Source organism: Acomys minous (genome assembly GCF_964271855.1).
Source record: "Acomys minous genome assembly, chromosome: 10".
Classification (NCBI taxonomy): domain Eukaryota; kingdom Metazoa; phylum Chordata; class Mammalia; order Rodentia; family Muridae; genus Acomys; species Acomys minous.
This window is the reverse complement of record NC_140491.1, coordinates 76092241-76114552: the sequence shown is the minus strand read 5'-3', so window position 1 is coordinate 76114552 and position 22312 is coordinate 76092241. Positions and strand designations below refer to the sequence as shown.

At 39.8% G+C, this 22312-nt stretch overlaps 1 protein-coding gene and 1 pseudogene across 4 annotated transcripts in view; both read left to right on the top strand.

The window, feature by feature from the left end:
* Positions 1-22312, top strand: part of NR6A1 (nuclear receptor subfamily 6 group A member 1) — a 173256-nt gene that overhangs the window by 107754 nt on the left and 43190 nt on the right. The gene's annotated exons all lie outside the window — the stretch shown is intronic.
* LOC311606408 (small ribosomal subunit protein eS19-like) lies at positions 8978-9485 on the top strand (annotated as a pseudogene). The gene has a single exon. The product of its transcript is annotated as a small ribosomal subunit protein eS19-like (transcript).

Sequence of the window (22312 nt, the reverse complement as noted above, 5' to 3'; positions counted from 1 at the left end):
CTGTTTGCATATCTGTTAGGGCAGAGATGTGTCAGTCTTGCTTGCCGTTAAATCTTCAGTGTGGATGTGTATCCCTCTAAGTGTTTATTAAATTAATGATTAAATTCTTACCATCATTGAGTAGATTGTCTCAACAGCGTGCATAGGGGTCTGTGGTTTAAGATCACAGTTTTTAGGGCTGGAGAGATGGCTGAGTGGCTAAGAGTGTCACCTGCTCTTCCAGAGGTTCTGAGTACAATTCCCAGCACCCACATGGTGGTTCTCAACCATCTGTAATGTGATCTGATGCTCTCTTCTGGCCTGCAGGTATATATGCAGACAGAATCCTGTATACATAATAATAAATAAATCTTCTTTAAAATTGTTTTTAATTTTGTAGGAGAAGCTTCTAACACAAAGTTAAGTGCTGTTGAAGTAGGGTTACTAGATGACCAAGCCAATGTCCTTTACTAAATCATAGGGCTTAGTAGAGTGGACAACTCTGAGACTGTTCTCTTACATGTCTACTCTATCATTTCCTGTTTAATGATACCACCATTTCTGGGTAGGGTGAAATAAAAAAACAGATTGGTACTAAAAATGGCAGGTACAATCTTAAACCTATTGTCTCACCCAACAACTTTCTGTTCACACATCATATGTAATTATTTTCTTTGAAACTTTTTAACTTTGAGAGGCATTAAAGTAAGCTAGGCCCTTCCTCAGTTATCAGTATTACGTGTACCAGATATGAGGCTGAACCTTTTTTCCCCCCGGGGATTTATTTTGGTTATTTAAATAATATTCTGCCCATATGTGTGCCTGCACACCAGAAGAGGGCACCAGAACTCATTATAGATGTTTGTGAGCCACCATGTGGTTGCTGGGAATTGAACTCAGGATCTTTGGAAGAACATGCAGTGCTTTTAACCTCTGAGCCATCTCTCTAGCCCGAGGCTGAACAACCATTTTATAGTTTCTTCATTGTCTTTCTAGGTCATCACTATATCCTTAGCTCTAAAGATATAAATTACTTGGTGGTGGGTACTCAGTATTTGAATGAATGCACTTGTGGCCTATGTGCACCCGAGCTGTATTTTCTGTACCTGCATCCAGTTGTTTTAAACAGATAATCCTTACACTTTGTTCTTATTAGAACGCTTCCTTACTGGCCCATATATCTAAATCAGTATAAGAGACATTGAAATGTCTTCCTGTTTGTTTGTCTCACTGTATAACCCTAGCTGGCCTAGAACTCACTTTATAGACCTTCCTGCTTTGCCTTTCAAGTGCTGCTACTAAAGGTGCTTGCCACCATACCTAGCAAGCCAAATGCCTTAAGAAGAAGAAGAATATTCCCGCCGCTCTCTCTCTCTCTCTCTCTCTCTCTCTCTCTCTCTCTCTCTCTCTCTCTCTCTCTCACACACACACACACACACACACAGCATTGAAGGAGAGATTCTATATTGGATAGCCGTTATATCATGTTCCGGTTAGAAATAGCATGTTGTAAGTTTAGGGAGGCCTCAGAAGCAGTTTCACAACCTTTCATGTCCAAGCTCTGAACTCATATTCCATAGCCAGGTGTTGTGGCACATACTTTTAATTCCAGCATTGGGGAAGCAGAGGCAGGTAAACTGGTTAGTTTGAAGCCTGCCAGGAGTTACAAAATTAGATCTTGTGGGAGCAGGGAATGAGTTTCCCATCCTAGTGGGGCAGATCCCACATAATTACAGTGGTCTTTGGCAGGAGAGTCTTGGCCCCATTTTGTGTAAAATGTGTACATCTGACAGCTGGCCTATCATTCTATTTTAAGACATAATCTGAGGGATTACAGGGTGGTTTCATTTCTTTTAAAGCTATTCTGCATAAATGTAAACTGTGTTAAAATGTTTTTTGTAGTGATGTAGAGTTATTTAATATGTAGATTTAAAAAGAAAAAAGTCATTTCTACTTAATCACTGCAATCTCTTTGTCCAAATATTTCATTTTAAATATAACTTTCATATTTTATCTAGCTTGCTACAATGTGGAAAAACTAGAAATAGAAATGTTTTTTACCAACTATGTCATTAATGTTCGTTTTCCTCTTTGGGTAAGGGGAGATGCAACAGACATATTCCTTATGTTTAAAGCTGACTCGTTGACAATATCCACTGAGTACCCACTGCTCTTCATTGAACAGAAATCTCTCCCAGAAACTGAGCTTGCCTTGATGCTAGGAAATTTACTTTATGCCTCATAAGGACCAGGAAAGGCAAGAAGTGATGGCCCCAATTTCAGAGGAGAAAACTGAAACACTGAACAATTTAGTTATTTGGCCAAGCATCAGAAACTTCAAGCAGTAGAGCCACAATACAAATGACCTCTGTCTTACCTCAGAGTCCACTTTCTTTTCCCTTACCTCTGTTGGTTTTCAGAAGCAGCTGATTGAAGGAACTGGAATGGGCAAGTTTAGAAAGAGTAGAGATTCTAACACAGTCTTACATTTTAATTCTATGTAATGTACTATAAAACAATTCACATCTAACAGTGTTCATAAATAGTCACTTTGATTTAGAGCCATCATTTTCAAAATCTGTTATTTTGGTAACATGTATGAAAAAAATTGGAAAACATGTTTTTTTTCTTTTACTCTGAAAGCAATTAGCACTTGAAATGTTCATTTGTGCCAGGTGGTGGTAGAGGTACGCGCCTTTACTCGGGAGGCAGAGGCTACAGCCTAGCCTACAGAGTGAGTTCCAAGATAGCCTGGGCTACATGGAGAAACCCTGTCTTAAAATAATAAAGTGTTCATTTAGGAAAGGTTCTTGTTGCTCCAAAAGCATTTACAGTGTTGAAGGGGAAGTTCTGAACTTCCTTGTGCCAGCAACATATTTTGGAAAATTCTTGCAAGTGACTTAAAACTTGCATGATTTTGTTTTTCAAAATGAGATGACTAGAAGCCACAATTATAGTATTTAGCCACATTATACAAATAACATTGTCTTTAGAAGAAAACATTCTGTGTTTCAAGGAAGAAGGTTGTTGGAAGTGAAGGGTCTTACACCTTGTAAGACTTGGGAACTTGGGGAATTGGCCTTGAGAAAAGAGACAATACTCTAAACTAGTCAAGCCTTAGCTCCGTGTACGCAGACATTTGACACCCCCACTTGCCATTTGGTGCCTGATTCATCACTGGTAAGTTGAAGTTAATGATACCTTCTTGCAAAAATCTTCTGAAGTCATAGTGTTAAGTGGACTTACTTTTAAATGATCAAGATGTTTTGACAGGCAGAAAGATAGCTCAGCGAGTAAAGGTGTATCCTGCCAAGCCTGATGACTTGAGTTCATCGCCAGAAACCCACACAGTGGAAGGAGAGAACTGACTCTAGCTACTTGACCTCTGACTTCCACATACGTACCAACACATACACACACACACACACACACACACACACACACACGGGTGGTGGTGGTGTAAATGTAATGAAATATTTTTAAATGCTTTTAAGCAACATGAATTATGACATTTTACTAATGATGTAATTCTAACAGTAAGTATATTTAAGCAATTCACTGTCCTAATTTGTTGTGTGTAAATACCTTCTTGTTATATAGCAAGCTCTACTTGACCCATTTATGTGGTTAAAATGGACTTTAATTAAGCTAATAGCAAACAGTTCTCATTTTATTACTGATCATTCTACAAAGGTCCTGCCTGTGATTGGTAGGCTGTGCACCACAGGTTAAAAAAAATTATAAGTAGTTTCTCTTTTCAATTATAAGCAGTGATTTCAAGAAGCAGGAAGAATGTGAATTAAGGATGGATCCTAAAAGGCCTTCAGAGAGGAAAAATTGAGCATTGCTGGAGACCAGAGACCTCTTTGACCTCTTTTGACTTGATTTGTCATTTGTAGCCGAAGTGGATCCCAGACGATATGCTGATTCTTTCTTCTTCTCCTCTTCCTCTTCCTCCTCCTCCTCCTTCTCCTTCTCCTTCTTCTTCTTCTTCTTTATTTTGATATGCTGATTTCTTAACACTGAATATAATGGCCAAGACATTTATACTTAGTGCATCGCAACTGTTGCATTTTCTGTTGCTTTCTTTAAAAAAAAAAAAAAGCTTGTTTTGTTTTTTAAATTGTTAACTTTAGAAAAATCTGGGTTTGGGCTAGAGAGATGGCTCAGAAGTTTAGAGCACTGACTGTTCTTCCAAAGGTCGTGAGTTCAATTCCTGGTGGCTCATAACCATCTATAATGTGATCTGGTGCCCTCTTCTGGAGGGCAGGCATGCATGCAAATAGAACAGTCATATATAAAACAAATAAATAAATCTTAAGAAAGAAAGAAAGAAAGAGAAATGGCTGGGCTTGGTTGTTCACGGCTTTAATCCTATCACTCAGGAGGCAGAGGCATGCTATCTTTGTGAGTACAAGGACCATTTGATGTGCAGCGAGGGCTACATAGGCCATGTTTATAAATGCATAAATACCACAATCCCATGTGCAAACATGGAGTAGAAATTATTTATTGTAATATCCTGCAGTCGTTGACAGGACAGCCACTGGAGTAGGTGCTGGTTCTCATCTCGTCTACTACATTCTGGTACAAACATTACAGCCCTCACAGCTCAGTTTAATTTGCTGAAGTAAACAAATGTAGTCTTTGTCTTACAAACATCAAGTGCCAAACCTTACATCCACTCCAATACTTAGCATTCAAGAATTGCTTAGCAAATCTCATATTCTTCCAAAAGCATTTTCTAAATAGATATGTTATTTCTGTACTTACAAAGCAAGTGCATCATAATCATTTTTTAAAATAAAGATAGCTTCTTAATTATCCTTTGTTCACAAACTCCGTTTTATCACTGGGGGAAGCCTTTTATACTCTTAACAGCTGGCCTAAGTGACCTAGAGGTCCGGATCTGTTGTGCTGAAACAAAAACAAGATACACTGGTTTTACTTTATCCATGATATTTCTGACTTTTATTTAAGTATTGGATCATTGTAAATTCTAAATAAAACTCAACCCTAGATGTACTTCATAGTCTTTTTCTTCATAGGTTTTTCAGGGGAGCTGAACTAATATGATGGATGAGTGCATGGGTACTTAAGTGGATGGGTAGATGGAGGATTTATCATACTGAATTGGTTTGCTTGACCATGGAGGCCAACAAATTAAAAAACAAAAAAATAGAAAACCCTACAGGGAGTATTAGCAGATTGAGAGCCAGCACTACAGTTACAGTTTGAAGGCTTTCAGGACAGACAACCCTAAGAGCTTTGGTTTCCAGTTTGAAACCAAGGGCAGTGTAGTGTGCTAGTGGGAGAATGTATGAGAGAGATTATTGCTGCTGGCATTGTTCATTTCAGGCCTGCAACTATGCACACTGTGGTTTTCCAAATCTGGGAATCTTGTGACCAAAACAGACGCACAAAATGTGCAATACAAGTAGATTTAATGAAGTAAACACTAGATTTAATGAAAATATTTGCAATATTAACCATCTTTATTTTATTTTGGAGCTGGTGTTTGAACCTTGTTCTTCATACATACTAGGCAAGCTGCAGCCCTTGATCATCATTTTTGTGCTTCTTTTTAGTAATAGTGTGTGTATACCTGTGGCTTTTTCTACTATATTTTCACATATATTATCTCATCAGAGCATCATAGTATCTCCTGTAAGGTTATCAAAGTGGAGGCACAGCACAACCCACTTATCCAAAGTATCCTCAGCTCTGCACACTTGAAGAGTTGCTGGAGATTGCAAAGGTCACAGGCAACGCTGAAGCTCGCCCATGATCTTTTAACTCCAAGCTCTTAGCACTTGTCACTTGCCCATGCTCTCTTCGTCCTTGAGGAAATTTGGAGATAATTTGAATATCTTTTTTTTTCCCTTTAAAAAAATTTTTTTTTATTAATTTATTCTTGTTACATCTCAATGGTCATCCCATCCCTTGTATCCTCCCATTCTTCCCTCCCTCCCATTTTCCCCTTATTCCTCTCCCCTATGACTGTTCCAGAGGGGGACTTCCTCCCCCTGTATATGCTCATAGGGTATCAAGTCTCTTCTTGGTAACCTGCTGTCCTTCCTCTGAATGCCACCAGGTCTCCCAATTTGAATATCTTATGACCTTTCTTCTTGTATCTAATATTCTACTCAAAACTACTTCGGGATAAAAAGGTAACTGGCAATATAGGGACAGAGTGTAAGGATTTTGTTTTCAGATGTCTTTAATGATACCCTGAGGTTGAAAGAAAGAAAGGCAAGTTAGCAACAGAAAGAGTAATGTCAAATAGTAACTGGAGAAGACATGGGGCTTGTGCTGTTCTAGGCTGTTGCGCTGTTCTATAGGCAGTGAGGAGGGAGGGCTAGCGAAATATAACTGATCTGGAGCAAAACTCAGGGCACAGAACAAGCTATGGAAAACTCATCAGGTACTGAGGCTCCAGCTACCAGGCTTGGAAACAGCATTTGGTGTCTTGAAGAGTTTTGTTTTGTAAATCCAAGAAACCTTTTTTTCTTTTCTTTCTTTCTTTCTTTCTTTCTTTCTTTCTTTCTTGCGTGGTTTGTTGGTTTGTTTGTTTGTTTGTTTTCAGACAGAGTTTCTTTGGTAATACCCTTGACTGTCCTGGAACTCTGTAACCCAGGCTGGCCTCAAATTTACAGAAATCTGCCTATCTCTGCCTCCTGAGTGTTGGCATTGAAGGTGTACACCATCCCTACCCAGCTATAGATCTATTTTCTTGATTCCATTTTGTTTAGGGAAGCATCCCAATGGACTTGTGAAGATAGTTCTGAAATATCTCCCATCTCAACATTTAGCCCCTTGGATGTCAGCAGGAATTTTGGAAGAAAGGATAATTAATGTGAAATTAATTAGAAGTATTGGATGTTGCCCATTAAGAGACAGAATAAAAGTATAAAGGAGCCTGGTTGTGTGTGTGGGAGGGGCTTGGGGGGGTGTTTTGTTTTGTTGGTTTTTCAAGACAGGGTTTCTCTGTGTACCCTTGGCTGTCCTGGTACTCATTCTCCAGGCTGGCTTCAGACTCAGAGATCTGCCTGCCTCTGGCTCCCAAGTGCAGGGATTAAAGGTGTGTGTCACCACCACCCGGCGATATAAAGGAGTCTTATCAGTACTCAGTATAGTATTTAAGAACTTCAGCTCTGGGAAAAAATAAAAATAAAAGACAAGAATGTACAGCAAGAAGGGAAGAAGATGGTTACAATCGGAGGTGTCAGTGTTTTGCTAATCTTGACTGTGAGCCAACTGCTGCTACCATGTTCAAGGAAATTTGCCACATCCTTCAAAAAATAGAAACTTTGCCATTTGTTGGGAAGGAAATCTTCATAAGGGTTGAAGTAAGCAACGAGTTGAAGCATTGGCATAGCTGAAACTTCATGCTGGCTTGGTGGCATGGTGATCCAACATGCACACTGTTTTGAGATATTAAAAAGTTTTTTAAGCTGGGTGGTGGTGGTGGCGCACGCCTTTAATCCCAGCACTTGGGAGGCAGAGGCAGGTGGATCTCAGTGAGCTCAAGGCCAGCCTGGTCTACAGAGCAAGTTCTCAAGCTTAAAAAAATTTTTTTTAAAGATTCATTTTATTTTATGTGCATGAATGTTTTGCCTACATGTATGTATGTGTACCAAGTATATGCTCTTGGAAGTCAGACAAGTGTTAAATCCCCTAGGACTTGAATTAAAAATGGTTATAAGCTGCAAGAGCTAGAAGCTCTCTTAAAGGCTCAGCCAACTCTCCAGCCCACATCTGAGACATTTTAGCAATAAATTTGCACATCTTAGACCTATAATTCTGTTTCAGACTAGTGGTCTCTTTATTTCTTTTTCTTCCTTTCTTTTTTATTCTTCTTTGTTTTGTTTTGTTTCATTTTTTGTTTTTGAGACAAGGTTTCTTTGTGTAGCTCTGGCTGTCCTGGAACGCACTCTGTAGACTAGGCTGGCCTTGAACTCGAGATCCACCTTCCTCTGCCTCCCAAGTGCTAAGATTATAGGCGTGCTCCACTATTTTAGCAAGACCCTGTTCTTAAAACAATAAAGAAAGAAATGGTGATATACTGAGGAAGAAGTCCCAACTTTCACAAAGAGTATAGTTCTTTCTATCCCCTGTATACCCCAATCTCTATACATGTACACAGATACATAAAACATTTCTGGTAGATCAAGGAGTTTGCCCTTTTCATTCTTTCTGCAGCAGAAAATGGAAAAGTAGACCTGAGTGTGTAGACATAGTCCCTTTGGTGTACAGCTCCAGGAATTTTTGTTGCTAGTAAGATATAACTTGGTGTAAGTATGCTATATAAACTATGGCTAATATAGTAGTATATATGCACGTGAATGCTAGTTATATTTTTTTTCTTTTTTCTTTTTTCTTTTTTTTTCTCCTTTATTATTTATTCTTGTTACATGCTAGTTATATTTTACACTGTGGTGCCAGTACACAATGTTAGGTGCTGTTAGTTGTAAGTAGTCCCTGTTGTATGGTATTGGAGAAACTGGGGTCTGTTCTGCCTCCAAAAATCTTGAGCACAGACTGTTACCATACTTTGTGGACTCTGCCTTTGTGACCATCCTTTTCCATTCTAAGATTTGAGGTCTGCTTCTTGAGGCCTTGCTTATGTGGGAAATACTGCCCTCTGCTGGTGGGCTGAAGAACATCCACAATGGTTTGGAGGAGTTTTTGTTTTGTTTTGTTTTGCTTTGCTTGTTTGTTTTTTCCTGACAGGGTTTCTCTGTATAATAGCTCTGGTTGTCCTGGGCTCACTTTGTAGACTAGGCTGGTCTCTGCCTCCCAAATACTGGGATTAAAGGCATGCACCACCACGCCTGGCTTTAGATGAGTTTTTTTTTTTTTTTTTAAATCACTGTAGGACCTGACAAAGCTATATGGAGTCATAAATACTTTATTCTTTAGTATCCCGATGCATGACCCAATCCCAAGACTTATTTCTTTAAAGATAATTCAGCAGGCCCTTTCCCCTGGCTGGCAGCGCGGAGGCTGCACGATGCCTGGAGTTACTGTAAAAGACGTTAACCAGCAGGAGTTCGTCAGAGCTCTGCAGCCTTCCTCAAGAAGTCCGGGAAGCTGAAAGTCCCCGAATGGGTGGACACAGTCAAGCTGGCCAAACATAAAGAGCTTGCTCCCTGTGATGAGAACTGGTTCTCCACACGAGCTGCTTCCACAGCACGGCACCTGTACCTCCGCGGTGATGCAGGGGTTGGCTCCATGACCAAGATCTATGGAGGATGGCAGAGAAACGGTGTCAGGCCCAGCCACTTCAGCAGAGGCTCCAAGAGTGTGGCCCGCCGGGTCCTCCAAGCCCTGGAGGGGCTGAAAATGGTGGAAAAGGACCAAGATGGGGGCTGCAAGCTAACACCTCAGGGACAGAGAGATCTGGACAGGATTGCTGGACAGGTGGCAGCTGCCAACAAGAAGCACTAGAACGAAGGATGCTGGGTTAATAAATTGCCTCGTTCATTAAAAAAAAAAAAAGATAATTCAGCAAGCCTTAGAAAAAACACATATTCAGAAACTTTCATTGCATAGTACTTATTGTCTGTAAGAGGAAAAGAGAATACCAAGGTATCAAACACTGCTTAATTGTCTACTCAGGGCAGTGGCCACAGCTGCCAGGCAGAGCACAACATAGCAGAATTCAAGCATCATAAAATAACCCTCAAGCAGAATATACTAACTGCAACATCAGAAGATATTTCATGTAGCATAGGGCTAACCTCTTATTTGCAAACTGAATTGTCAAAAGTTGAGATGAAGCTGGGCATGGTGGCGCACGCCTTAGTCCCAGCACCTGGGAGGCAGAGGCAGGTGGATCACTGTGACTTAGAGCCCAGCCTGGTCTACAAAGTGAGTCCAAGACAGCCAAGGCTACACAGAGAAACCTTTTCTCGGGGAGAAAATAAAATTAAGATGATATTCATTTGTTAGTGAACAGTTGGAGAAAGGTACTGACCAAAAGACTCAGAGCCTCACTAACATCTAGAATGAGTGTGGTAAGGAGGCCAGGCGAGATGTGGTAGTCTGGCTTCTTAACTCCTTAAGTCACTTCCCCAGCTTGACTATTCCTCTAAGATTGTGACAGATACTCCACTGTCATGGTTATACATTCATTTTTGTGAACAAGAGTGAATACTTCTATAAGGAAAAAAATGGGATTCTTGAGCTAAAGGGCATGTGCAGTTTAAATTTTGAAAGGAGCTATACGTCAACTGCCAGAACTGTATGAGCATACTCATTACCCAAAGTAAAACAAAATAATCACTCTGTTTGCCAATCTGATGCATGGTTTATGGTTCCCTCTTATTTCCTGTGCTGAGCCATCTCTCCAGCCCTGACAACTAGTCTTACTAAGAGGTCTTTGCCCTGGACATATTTTCTGCCCATTGGTGGTTTTCTTATTCTTATTGATTTATTTTTTAAATAAACATTCTTTTTAATTTATCTATCTATCTACCTGTCTATCTACATGAGTGCTCTACTGTTATGAATCGTAATGTAATTATTTTTTTGGAAATAGAGGTTTGCCAAGGGAGCTGTAAACAACAGGTTTAGAACCACTACTCTAAACAGTGATTTTGGCTAGGCAGGCTGGCTAGCAAGCTTCTAGAATCAGATTTAGTTAAAGACCCTGTTTAAAGAAATAAGGCTGAGGAGCAGAGAAATACAGCCTACCTAACTGTCTGGCTCCTGCTGACTTTATCTTTAAAAATTTTCATTTGAATAAACAGCTACATGGGAAACAGGGTTAACCACAGCATTTGACGAGAGGCTTTACCTCTCAAGGTTACATGATATAATGGAAGAAATGAGAAATTAGGATACTTGTTTTCTTTTCAGTTGATTTGATGATTGCCTTGTCCTGTCTTTGGGTTTTGATTTTTCCATCTATAAAATGATAATGTAACCAAGTGTCTTGTGGGCTAGCTAAAGTTCCACCCTACACATGGACTCAGATGCAGTGCTGATGTAAGATTTTATTAATCTATTCTTACCTATACTACAAAGTTAGTATTAGGAAAAAAAAAAGTTTCCAACTTACTTTCCCCCTTCTTAGTCACAAGTCCCTGTATTAGAACAGAATCCTGAGTGAATTGTGTTCCGCAGTGGTCCCCAGAGCTGGTGCCAGAGCTTGTTTTTGGCAGTGAGGTTCGTGTTCACCTTCTGCCACCACCTACTGGAAAATCCTGGGAAGTGTTCTCAAAAAGCTATGGAAATGACAATAGGGAAAAACACAGCTATGATCCAAATTACAACTCACCTGTTAAAAGAATAACTTCTTGGTTTTTCGAGACAGTACACAGAGCCCTGGCTGTCCTGGATTCTGATTTGTAGACCAGGTTTGCTGGCCTAGAGATCAGAGATCCAACTGCTTCTGCCTGTTGAGTGCTGGCACTAGAGGTGTGCACTACCATGGCCAGCTAAAAGAATGACATTTCAAAAATACCTTTAAATTATAATTAAAATATAAAATAACTGTATGTTTAAAACTGTTCTAAGGCTTATAGGTGTATCAAGAATTGTTAGGAAGGCCAGGCATGGTGGCCTATACCTTTAATCCTACAAAGTAGGTTTCCAGGCCAATCAAGTATGCAAAGTAAGAGCCTCTCTCCCCAAAAGAAAAGAAAAACCCACAGGCAATGTGCTTGTTTAGAATGTACAGTACTTTTGGTTTGAGTCTCACTATACAAAACAACAGCAGCAAGGAGAATCTAGCTCTCCTCTTCAGTCTGCTTACCAGGATCCAGGCTGTTTACCTTTTTCTCCTAAAGTAGTTGTGGTGAAGCACAGGAGCTTCTAGAACTCAGCTGTGCAGAAGCATACATCTTGGCAAGCCCATCTATTAGCATTCTGCTTCAGCCGGCCTACCTGTGATGTCAATTGCTTACCTGCCACGCGGGTGTGGCCCCGCCCAGGGCTATATAAAGGGACAGTCCTACGTTGCCCCTCTCTCTTACTTTTCCTCTCTACTTCCCCTCTCTCTCCTCTTCCTCTTTCTCCCCTCTCTTCTCCTGTCTCTGTCTCTTTGTCTCTCTGGGGTACCCCTTCCCCCCATTCCTTCTCCCCCCATGCTCATTTAATAAACTCCTCTACAATATACTATCTGCTGCCTGGTACCTTATTATACCTTATTACCTTATATATTACTGCCATAATTATTAAATATAACACTATCTCCTTCATGGAGCTAGAAATTGCTCTTTGAAATAAGCGTTTCCACTTCTGCTGTGCTGAGGGTGGGACTCTAGCCTGGTGTATGCTAAATTAGCATTCTGTCACTTAGCTACCTTCCCAGGCTTTACCCTCATTCTCTTTACTGTCACTTAGTAAAATTAATCAAAAGCATCATTAAGTTTGATAGAAACTGGAAAGTTTGTTTTGTTTTGTTTCTCAAGACAGGGCTTTTCTGTGTAGCCTTGGCATTTGTGGACTCACTCTGTAGACCATGTTTCCTCAAACTCAGAGATCCATCTGCATCTGTAGCCCTAGGATTAAAGGTGTGTGCTGCCACCGCCTGGCAAAGGAAAATCTTTTTAATTTCTTGTTTTACAGTGATGGGAAAACTAGTAAAGCGCGCGCGCGCGGGTGTGTGTGTGTGTGTGTGTGTGTGTGTGTGTGTGTGTGTGTGTGTGTGTTGGTTGTATAAGGAGTGCAGTGACAGTGGCAAAGCATTTATTTTTAGGTAAATAGTATCTTTTTCTTGTTTTCTAAATAATTGGAAGGGTTTTTTTCCCCCCTTGGGCTTTCTTTGGAAGCTGATCCTGATGCTATGGGTTAAGAAAACCCTTAATGGGGGAGCTGGAGAGATAGCTCAGAGGTTAAGAGCACTGCCTGCTCTTCCAGAAGTCCTGAGTTCAGTTCCCAGCAACCACATGGTGGCTCGCAACCATCTATCTATACTGTGATCTGATGCCCTCTTCTGGCCTGCATATGTACATGTAAGCAGAGCGCTGTATATATTATAATAATAATAATAAATAAATCGTTAAAAAAAAAAGAAAACCCTTAATGGTGATAGGAATATTCATTATTCAGTTATGGCTGGCAAGTGACAGATTCCACTACTATGCAAGGAAAATGTACTTTTGGAGCATTAATATAAATTCATCTAGCCATTAACTTATTCTCAAAGCTAAGCTGGAGAAAAGGAAATTTCTTAGAATGAAGCACATCACAGTATCTTTTGGAATTCAGTTCTATTCCACCTTCTCAGTGGAACTAGCTGTCGTCGGTCCCCCCCCCCCCCCCCCCCCCCCCGCCACTTTGTGTAGAGCTGGAATCAAAGCCAAGGCCTTCAATATGGTAGCTTGCCCTTTTTATGCATGTATTCCTTCTGATACCTGAGTGTTTGGCTAGGTGTCATTTGTATATGACCCAGATTTTCCAGCCTCTGAAACTCTTTGGCAAGAAATGAGAGGTGAGAGTGTATTTGCAAACCCTTCCTCTCTCAGCGAGTGTTCAGGAACCAGGGAGACTGTAGCATGGTGGGTGCTTAAGAACTTCCAGCACCTCAGGAACGAAGCACCAAGCCTACTTTAAGTGATGCAGCAGCCTTTTGGCTGGGGGCAAGAATTCCAACCTTTGGTTTCCAAAAGGATTCTGAAGTCCTAGTTTCCTTTTTCTACAATCTTTGAAGTATGTATCTTCCCCCCTCCAGCCATCCAGAGTTTGGGAGACTGAAAGGTAAAGAGGGCCCTAAGAGCAGTGCCTAGCTTAAGCTCTGTTTTCTCAGAATTTGCCTTGTCATTATTTATTATAATGACAAAGAACAGAGAACACCAAATTTAAAAAAAAAAAAAGTCAAAACCTTTATGCTTACCTTGAATTGTTTTGCCTTTCCTTTAGGTCAAAGTTTTTCAGCACTGAATTTTAAATCCAGAGTTTAAAAACAGTGTAACATAGAGGGTAAAAAGAAAGCAAAAACCGCCTTATATACTAGAACCCTTTTAAATTTAGTTCTTCGAAAATGTTTTTGGGTTTTATTTCTAGGATTTGCTTTAGACTGGAGGAGCATTTAATTTTAAATGATCTTGTATTAGTTCTCAGAAAAGCGTGCGAGGCAGTATTGTTAGCTGAGGAAAATAAGTCTATCAGTTCCACTCAGATAACCTTTGGTAATAAACGAACTCCATGCACACTGTGACCTTAGAGCCTGAACTTTGTAATCACATGACTGGCTTGTAAACTGACCTGTGAGGATGACTGTCGGAGTTCGCCTTAGAGAGAGAAATTGACCAAGTGTGGGAAGGGTGGTCATCGAGCTGGGTTTGCCCTGCAATCTCAGTCTCTCCATGGCTCTGGTAGAACTTCTCAGCAGACTCCAAGAAGCATGAAATGGAGACATGGGAAGGTAAGGGAACTGATAGTTTAAGTCCAGAACCCAGGAAGTTTAGAAAAATTCCTGGAAGGTTTAGATCAGATTCACAGACAAATGGGTTTTGGGTTTTTGGGTTTTTTGTTTTTGCTTGTTTTGTTTTGTTTTTGTATCTTGCCAGAACTCAGCCAAGTTTTCTTAAAAGAACTGCCTGCAAATGTTGTGAAATATAAAAAAAGAAGCTATGGGAAATTGAAGTTATAGTGAATTGGTTGTTGTAGAAAGAGCAGGAAAGAGTGGTGATGGATTTGAATTTTACATTGATTGAAAAAAATTTTAAGCTTTGTGTTTCAGCACACAGTAAATTTAATCTTTAAACATTGTGGGTTTTACCTCTCGATGGAGTTTGTTTATATTTTAAATTCTTTAATCCAGTTTACAGCCTGTCAAAGCCATTGGGGTCATGAGGCCATTGATAAGGTAGCCTCATCCTCTAGGGGGACTTAAAGCTTTATGGTTTGAGGTATAAGATTGAACTGTTGCTAATTTCTTTTTAAGTGTGTTTTAAGTGAGTAGATTTTTCTCTGTGTATATAAATAACATTGATCAGTTATTGTTATAACTTGTTTATATGGAATAGACTCCTACTTATGTGAGAAACCCCAGTATCCCACATTATTATTTGGGCCAGGAAAGAAAAATACAGTTATCAAACAGTATAAAGGTGAGCTTTAGCGTTAATGATTTGCTGCATTGATAATGTAGAGTCTACAAGTTTGATTCTTTATTGGCAGGCTTTATCAAGCCAAAAGAGCTCTCAAATCTTTGAAGCAGTTGATAAATTTCTCGTAATGGCAGTGCCCCCATGAAATTGTCCCCGGAAAGCTTCCCAGCCCCTTTCAGCGTGGCTAACATCTGTCATAGGCAGCTTTGCAGGCTTGTGATTGCTCCGGGGATGCATGAGTCAGGGAAGTGAGCCTTCCATTTAAAGTTGGCCTCTTCTGTGCAATACTGCTGCTCCCTTCCTCAGATGCTGTTTTCCAGCTCACTATATGCAGCATTACTGCATTGGCAGTTGTTGTAAGTTAGTAGAAACAAAAGGATGTAGAAATTATCAATTATGTATATGACCTGTAGTTTTTTGTAAACACCTTCCTCTTTATTAAATTGCCCTTGTAGTCATTTGATATATTCTACACAAATAGAATGGTTTAGAAATTAAGGTTTTCATGTGATTCATCAAATAGGTTAGGGATAGGCAGAGGTACAGAGCATGAATTTCGTTGTGGAGAATGTAAGGCTTGGGGGATTTTTCCACCCAGCCAATTTGAGTGATATGTAGTCTACTAACTCCTGATGCCTGGATAATTCTCCCAAAATGTATATTTCATTAAATTCTAAAACTTCAATTCTTTTCTTAGCCATTCAGTAACAGAAAATAACTGGGTACTTAAAATCAAGAACAAGAAACAAGAAAATGTTATAGTTTCACCCAAACTTTCATACCAAATTTTAGAAAGCAAAATTAATTATCCCAGCTGAGTGAGGTCTTTGAAAGTTTAAAAGGCAAAATTAGCTGTTTACAAAAGTCAGTGAAAATGCTACTGTAAAAAAAAGTGTTGCCTGGTTTTAGATATTGGTCCCTTGTCCATTTAAATTAACCTTTGTCACAGCTGGGCATGCAAATGTTTTGTTTTAGTTCACAGAGGGTTAACTCTATTCAAGCCTTCACTGTGGCCAGCCTGATCTGTAGAGTCATACAATCTGGTCTTTCAGCCCTGCCAGTCGCTAGGCAGGAAGTCTTATTTCTTAAGCTATCTTTCAGAATGGGGGGTTGGGATTTGGAGAAAGATGGGGGAAGGGTCTTGGAGCATCTGTAAGGATCAATAACAGAGGGAGAGAGAGCGCAGCAAGAGAAGCTATTGTGCACACTTCAAGATAGATGCAGCCCTTGTGGGAACAGCTCAGCTTGCAGGACAGACACCTAAAACCACAACAATGCTACAAAAATGAATTTCCTTTGAAAACTGGATTGCTCCTTAAAAGAGGAAAAATAACAACTTGAGTGCTTTTCAACATTTGGGAATGTTCTCATTCTCCAACTTGTAGAGCTAGGCAACTCCTGTTAGAAATCACTCCAAATTGATTTTTAAATGCCTTTTGTCCTCATGCTGACACTGTGTGGAAGTGGAAAGGATGAACATTTTGGTGGTGGTGGTATACACCTAAACACTGAGGATTTTTAGTTTTGTTTTTCTTCTTCCCTTCCCCTTTTTTTCTTTTTTAGTCTAACATTTGCTTTACTTACTGGGTTTCCATCAGTGAGAGAATTGGTGGTGGGAGTAAGGGGTGACAACGAGATTTGGTTAGGATTTGTGTACCACGTGTGAAATCCCTCCCCCAACAGCTGGTATTGGGCTCTTTAAACTTGGATTGAGCTACACAGATGCTCTTAGTACGTTATTTTGAGATTATTTAAACCCAGGTTTGTAGTCTAAAAAATGTACAAAAATCATAGGATTTATCTTAAAATACACTGATGTTGTGAAATCATGATATAGTTTAATGTGTACATACAAATGTTAGACAGAAATGCCTGGGTTGGGCAGAATGAGCAGTTCTGCCAAATGGATTGTGGTTTTAAAGATTTAAAGGATTTGTCATTCCATTGCGCCAGTGCAGATTGTCATCCTTCAAGCTTTCTTTTCCCAAGTCCAACTGTAAGGTCCCTGTTTTGCTGTATCTTTTTCCAGAGGACCAGGGGGTTAATTCAGTGGCTAATTTATTATGCAAACTGTTTATGGCAGTTGAAAGAGTAATGGAGAAGTTGCTGTCTCTTTATCACTAACCCTTCAAAGAATTGGTTACAATTAATGGTAAGAACCAGGAAAAAAAAAAAAAAAGGAATACAAAACAGCCTCTAACTCTTCTCCCAATCTTATAGGAGTAAATGAATAAAACAGCTGGGGGTCCATAATGTGACTTGCAGATATACAAATGGAATCAGAAATGGGTTGGGGGAAGAGGGGAAAACCTGCATTTGAAATTAGCAGCAAGTTCAATTTATTTAGACTTCTTGAATTAGACCTGACTTATTTTGAACAATTGAGCTAAGGCAAATATTAGACATTTCATGGTGTGTGTGTGTGTGTGTGTGTGTGTGTGTGTGTGTGTGTGTGTGTGAGAGAGAGAGAGAGAGAGAGAGAGAGAGAGAGAGAGAGAGAGAGAGAGAGAGAGAGAGAGATTCCTTTGTTAGAGAAAAATGTTGTATGAAAAGAAAATCTGATTTAATTACTGCAACTAGTGCCTGCTTGGTAGCATTTCCTCCATCTCAGATACACTGTAACTCTGCACTAATTAATACTTAAATGAAAAATTATTAACAAAAAATTGGAAGTTTAGTTATCATATACATTGTATTAAAATGGGGTATGAAACCTACCATGACCCCTTTGAACACAGTGGTCTTTTTTCACACAGAGACATCACTGCAATCATGTTTGATTAGAGGTGGAGAGAAAAGAATATCCGAGGGACAAGTATGAAAACCAAACAGCCCCCCACCAGTGTTTTCCGACCATTCATTGTGTCATCTTGCTACTGAGATTTCTTTTTATCCAAAGAATTAATGTTTTTGCAAAATTCTTCTTTCTACATTGCCTCAGTAATTTGTTGAAGTACATGAAAAACATTCACATCTCAATTTTTAAAAGTATTTTTCTAAAACTTGGATGAAAATACCATAATTATGAAAAATGAACCTATCTGTATATCAGGGTTCAGCGTTTGAGGGTAGTCCCAATGCCCAGCTGCTTTACATATTTTGAAGATCCTGAGAAATGTAAAGGCAATTGCTGACACTGTGATCCAAGAACCTTGCATTCATTAGGGTGCAAAGGAGGGAGGATCAGGAGATTGCAGGCTGATGGCTCTCTAAGGCTTTTCAGGAGGACCAGCCTTATTTCCTGTAGGATTTTAAGCAATCAAAACAAAACCCCAAACTGCTGCTATTTCTGTTACCTCTAAGTGGATCCCTCCCTGCTACTTAGATGGCTCAATTTTGACTACATCTACTGGCTTTCTCTCGTTTAGGAAGTGAATTTCATCAGGCTGATTCTGTTACTTGGCCAAATCACTTGACTGTATAGGCCACAGTTTCACTTATATACAATAGGGGACTACCTATCCTAGGCAAACTGCTCTGTGAGAGTGCCTCTGAAATGTTTAACATGGCTTGAAATGGGCATGATTTTCAAAAAGTAGCAAATTCAGAAAATTAGGAAAGCATTCTTAGGTAAGCCTGTGACTCATGCTGTTTACACCTCAAGGGAAAAAGTCTTCAGGGAATGCTTCAGTTCAGAAGGCAGTAATCAACGCTTTAGAAAATATCGCATGACCAGTGAGATAGGCTGCAGAGCACTCTCCTAGGCCAAGTACTGTGCTAGTGAAAATTTAGTGGATGCCTGCAAATTCCTTGAGCTATTTCTCTGCTGGAATCTTTTGCAGTTGTGCTGACTAGAAGAGAAAGAAAAGAGAGTTGCCTTTAAGACAGTGGAGGTTAAGTCATAATCCAGAATGCAGGATAATAAAGTTAGTGAAAAGTCTTAAATAATAGATTAATATGTACAGGAATAATAAAACTGTCATAGGCAGACAGTGAATAATAGGAGTCACTTAACTGAATCACCAGGAACATAGTCAGAGGAAAGTGGAGACAAACTACAGAATGACTGATGTGATCCTGTTTTTGTTAAGTTTTTGTAACATGTATTGGGCTACAGAGATGGCCCAGCAGTTAAGAGTGCTAGCTGCTCTTGCAGAGGATCTGGGTTTGGTTCCCAGCACCATGTAGTGGCTCACAGCTTTCTGTAACTCCAGCTCCAGGGCATATGACACCTCTGGTCTTCACAGGCACCTGCACTCACACAGTATTTACATAATTAAAATTTTAAAAAGAAAAAAACTTAAAAAAATCTATAATACACGTGCCTGTATAAATGATGTTTAGTTACATATGTGGATAAAAGTTTAAAAACAAACTCACTAAACATACCAGTGCAGTGAGGGGAGTGAGGAGGACAGAAGACAGGTAAGACATTGTAATTCTTTTTGTTTGTTTTTGGGTTTGGGAGGGGTTGTTTGTTTTTCAAGACAGGGTTTGTCTGTGTAGCCTTGGCTGCCCTAGACTCTCTTTGTAGACCAGGCTGGCCTCAAACTCACAGAAATCTGCCTGCCTCCTCTTCCACTAGTGCTGGGATTACAGATGTGGGCCACATACCCAGCTGAGACAAGGTTTCTCTGTGTGTCCTCCCTCCCCCCACCCCACCCCTCCCCCCACCCCCACCCCCACCCCCATGAACTTGCTTTGTACACCAAGAAGGTTGAAAACTCAGAGATCTGCCAGCCTCCGCCACCACCCAATTTAGACTCTTGAATACTACAAACCCTGCCCATAAACAGATTACACTTTTACTTAACAGGGTTGATATGAGCCTGGCGTGGTGGCACACACCTGTAGTCCCAACACTTGGGGTGGCAGAGGCAGGTGGATCTCTGTAAATTTGAGGTCAGCCTGGTCTATAAAATGAGTCCAGGACAGCCAAGGCTATACACAGAAATCCTGTCTTGAAAAACAAAACAAAAAAAACAGACAAACAAAAACCCCCAGGGTTGATGTAAAAACAAGATATTATTGGTAAAAGACTTATAGAATGCTAGTAGTTGTGTTTTGTTCAGTTATTATTACTTCTCAACCAGGGACTACAGTTCTTTTTAGAAACATCTAGACTAAATTTGAATTTAAGTTACAACCCTCCATTAGAGAAGTAAAAAGATACATGTGGTAGCTATCATAAGATGGTAACTATCAAAAACAGTTACCAAGGAAAATTATCTTTGGGTTTATTCCAAAGAGGCTCTCAGGAACAGTCATCAAAACAATTTATGACAGTAAATTTCTGATGTTCCCATCATCAAACACTAGATTCATTTGACTACTGAGATTTCTTATTAAGAAGAGTACCCCACCCCTAAAGAAAAAGAAAGACAGCCGGGTAATGGTAGCACACACCTTTAATCCCAGCACTGACAGGCAGAGGCAGGTGGATCTCTTTTAAGTTCCAGGATAGCCGGGGTTACTGGCTTGAGGGGGAAAAAAAACAAAATCAAAACTGCTGCTCAAAATGGTGGTTTAGGCTTTTAATCCCAGCACTTGGAGGCAGAGGCAGGCAGATTTCATGAATTCCAGGCCAGCTTGGTCTACATTGTAAGACCCTGTCTCCAAATAAAGAAGTAAATAAACAGTTAAACAAATAAATGACATCTGTGTACTTAACAACACTTGGGCTGCTGTTCTGAATTAATCTATTTGTATACTAACCTTTCTTTCTAATGAATCAATGCCTCTTTGCAGAAATTGGAAAAAATTTGGAGTCACCATGAGTGTCATGGACCGTCGTGGTCACGGTCGGGTGTAGGTCTTTGGGGTCGGGAGTTTTCAAAGCGTCGGTGGGCAAGAGATAGGCGAGTGACAAACTCAGGATTGAGTCTGCGTTTGAGTGTATTTTAGAGACAAGCAAGCCAGCTTTATATACACATTTTAAAACGGGGGTGTCTTTTTTGGTTACATTATTTTTTAATACAATTTAAAATATAGGATGCAGTGTGATTATGTTGTCAACAATCTTGATTGGTATCAGTGTATGTGCCCTCTTTATCAAAGGTCAATGTTCTCTCATGTTAAACATCTGTGAGTTAAGACAGTTTTTTTGTTTTTTGTTTTTTTAGTTCATCTGTCACTCACTATCTTGAGTTATATTCATATTCAAACACCCTATTTTGAAAGTCATAATATGAACTATTTACTGGTGACTAAGTTTTCTGCCATGTTTTTATTAACAAGTGAAACGAAACTTAGTGGTAAACTTGACTAAATGACCCTTGGCTACAGTTTCAAGTCAAGGGTCGCGTAGCAACACAGTTACAGTTACATCTAAAAAGTTCTTTGATTAAAAAAAAAGTAAAAACATAGACAGAAAAAGAAAACAGTCAATGTTTCCAAAACAATGAGCGCTGTAATCAGTTACTCCTGACAAGAACATCAGACCCGTTTTCAAGAGGCTCTCCTTATGAGTAAGGGTTGTAGCCTCAGGTTCTGTAGTAACATTTGTCACACAGACTCCACTAGAGGGGTCACAACACATGAACATTAAGGACAGCATCATGAAATTTAGACAGGCTCTCAGAATTTCTATATAGCTTTACACAGAAACCATTAAAATATGTGCTCTTACTTTAGGAAGACAAACACTACCTAACTTGATCACTCCTAGATCTATCCATCTTATACTGTGAAAGCTACTAGATGTACAGTTTGCTAGTAGATGAAAGAAAATGGCTAAAATCTGAACCTCCCCTCTCTGATGTTTGTTTTTGTTTGAACCCAGGGCCTTGAACATGCTAGACAAGTATTCTACTACTGAGCTGTATCCTCAGTCCTATTTTTACTTTCTTATTTTGACACAGGACCTTACCACAGTGTACAAACTTGTCTTAATTTTACTCTGTAGCCTTGCCTGGCTGGCCTTGAACTTCTGTTCCCCAGCCATCTGAGAAGTTGGTCTTAAATTGCTTCCATTTAATGATACTTTCTCCCTTGACTTCTAGTACACAAGTCTTCCCCAGGCCTACTCCTACCCAAAGTAGGGTGTTGTAGCACAAACTGGCCTCAAATCCCTTGAGACTAGGATCCTCTTACCTCCCTGCTTGAGAGCTGGAGCCACTGCATCAGGTTTGTGTGGTGCTGGGGATTGAACCTAAGGTTTCATTCCTGCTAAGCAAGGATTCTGCGAACTGAACTACCCTCCCCCGTTTAAAACCTTTTCTAAGGTTTTAAGACCAACAAACTCTCTCAGTTTCTTTTTGAGACTTGTAAATGTTGGCATGACCCCAAGAGTTAGCCCTTTAACTTCTTCTCTGCTAGTGTTTATTCTTTTG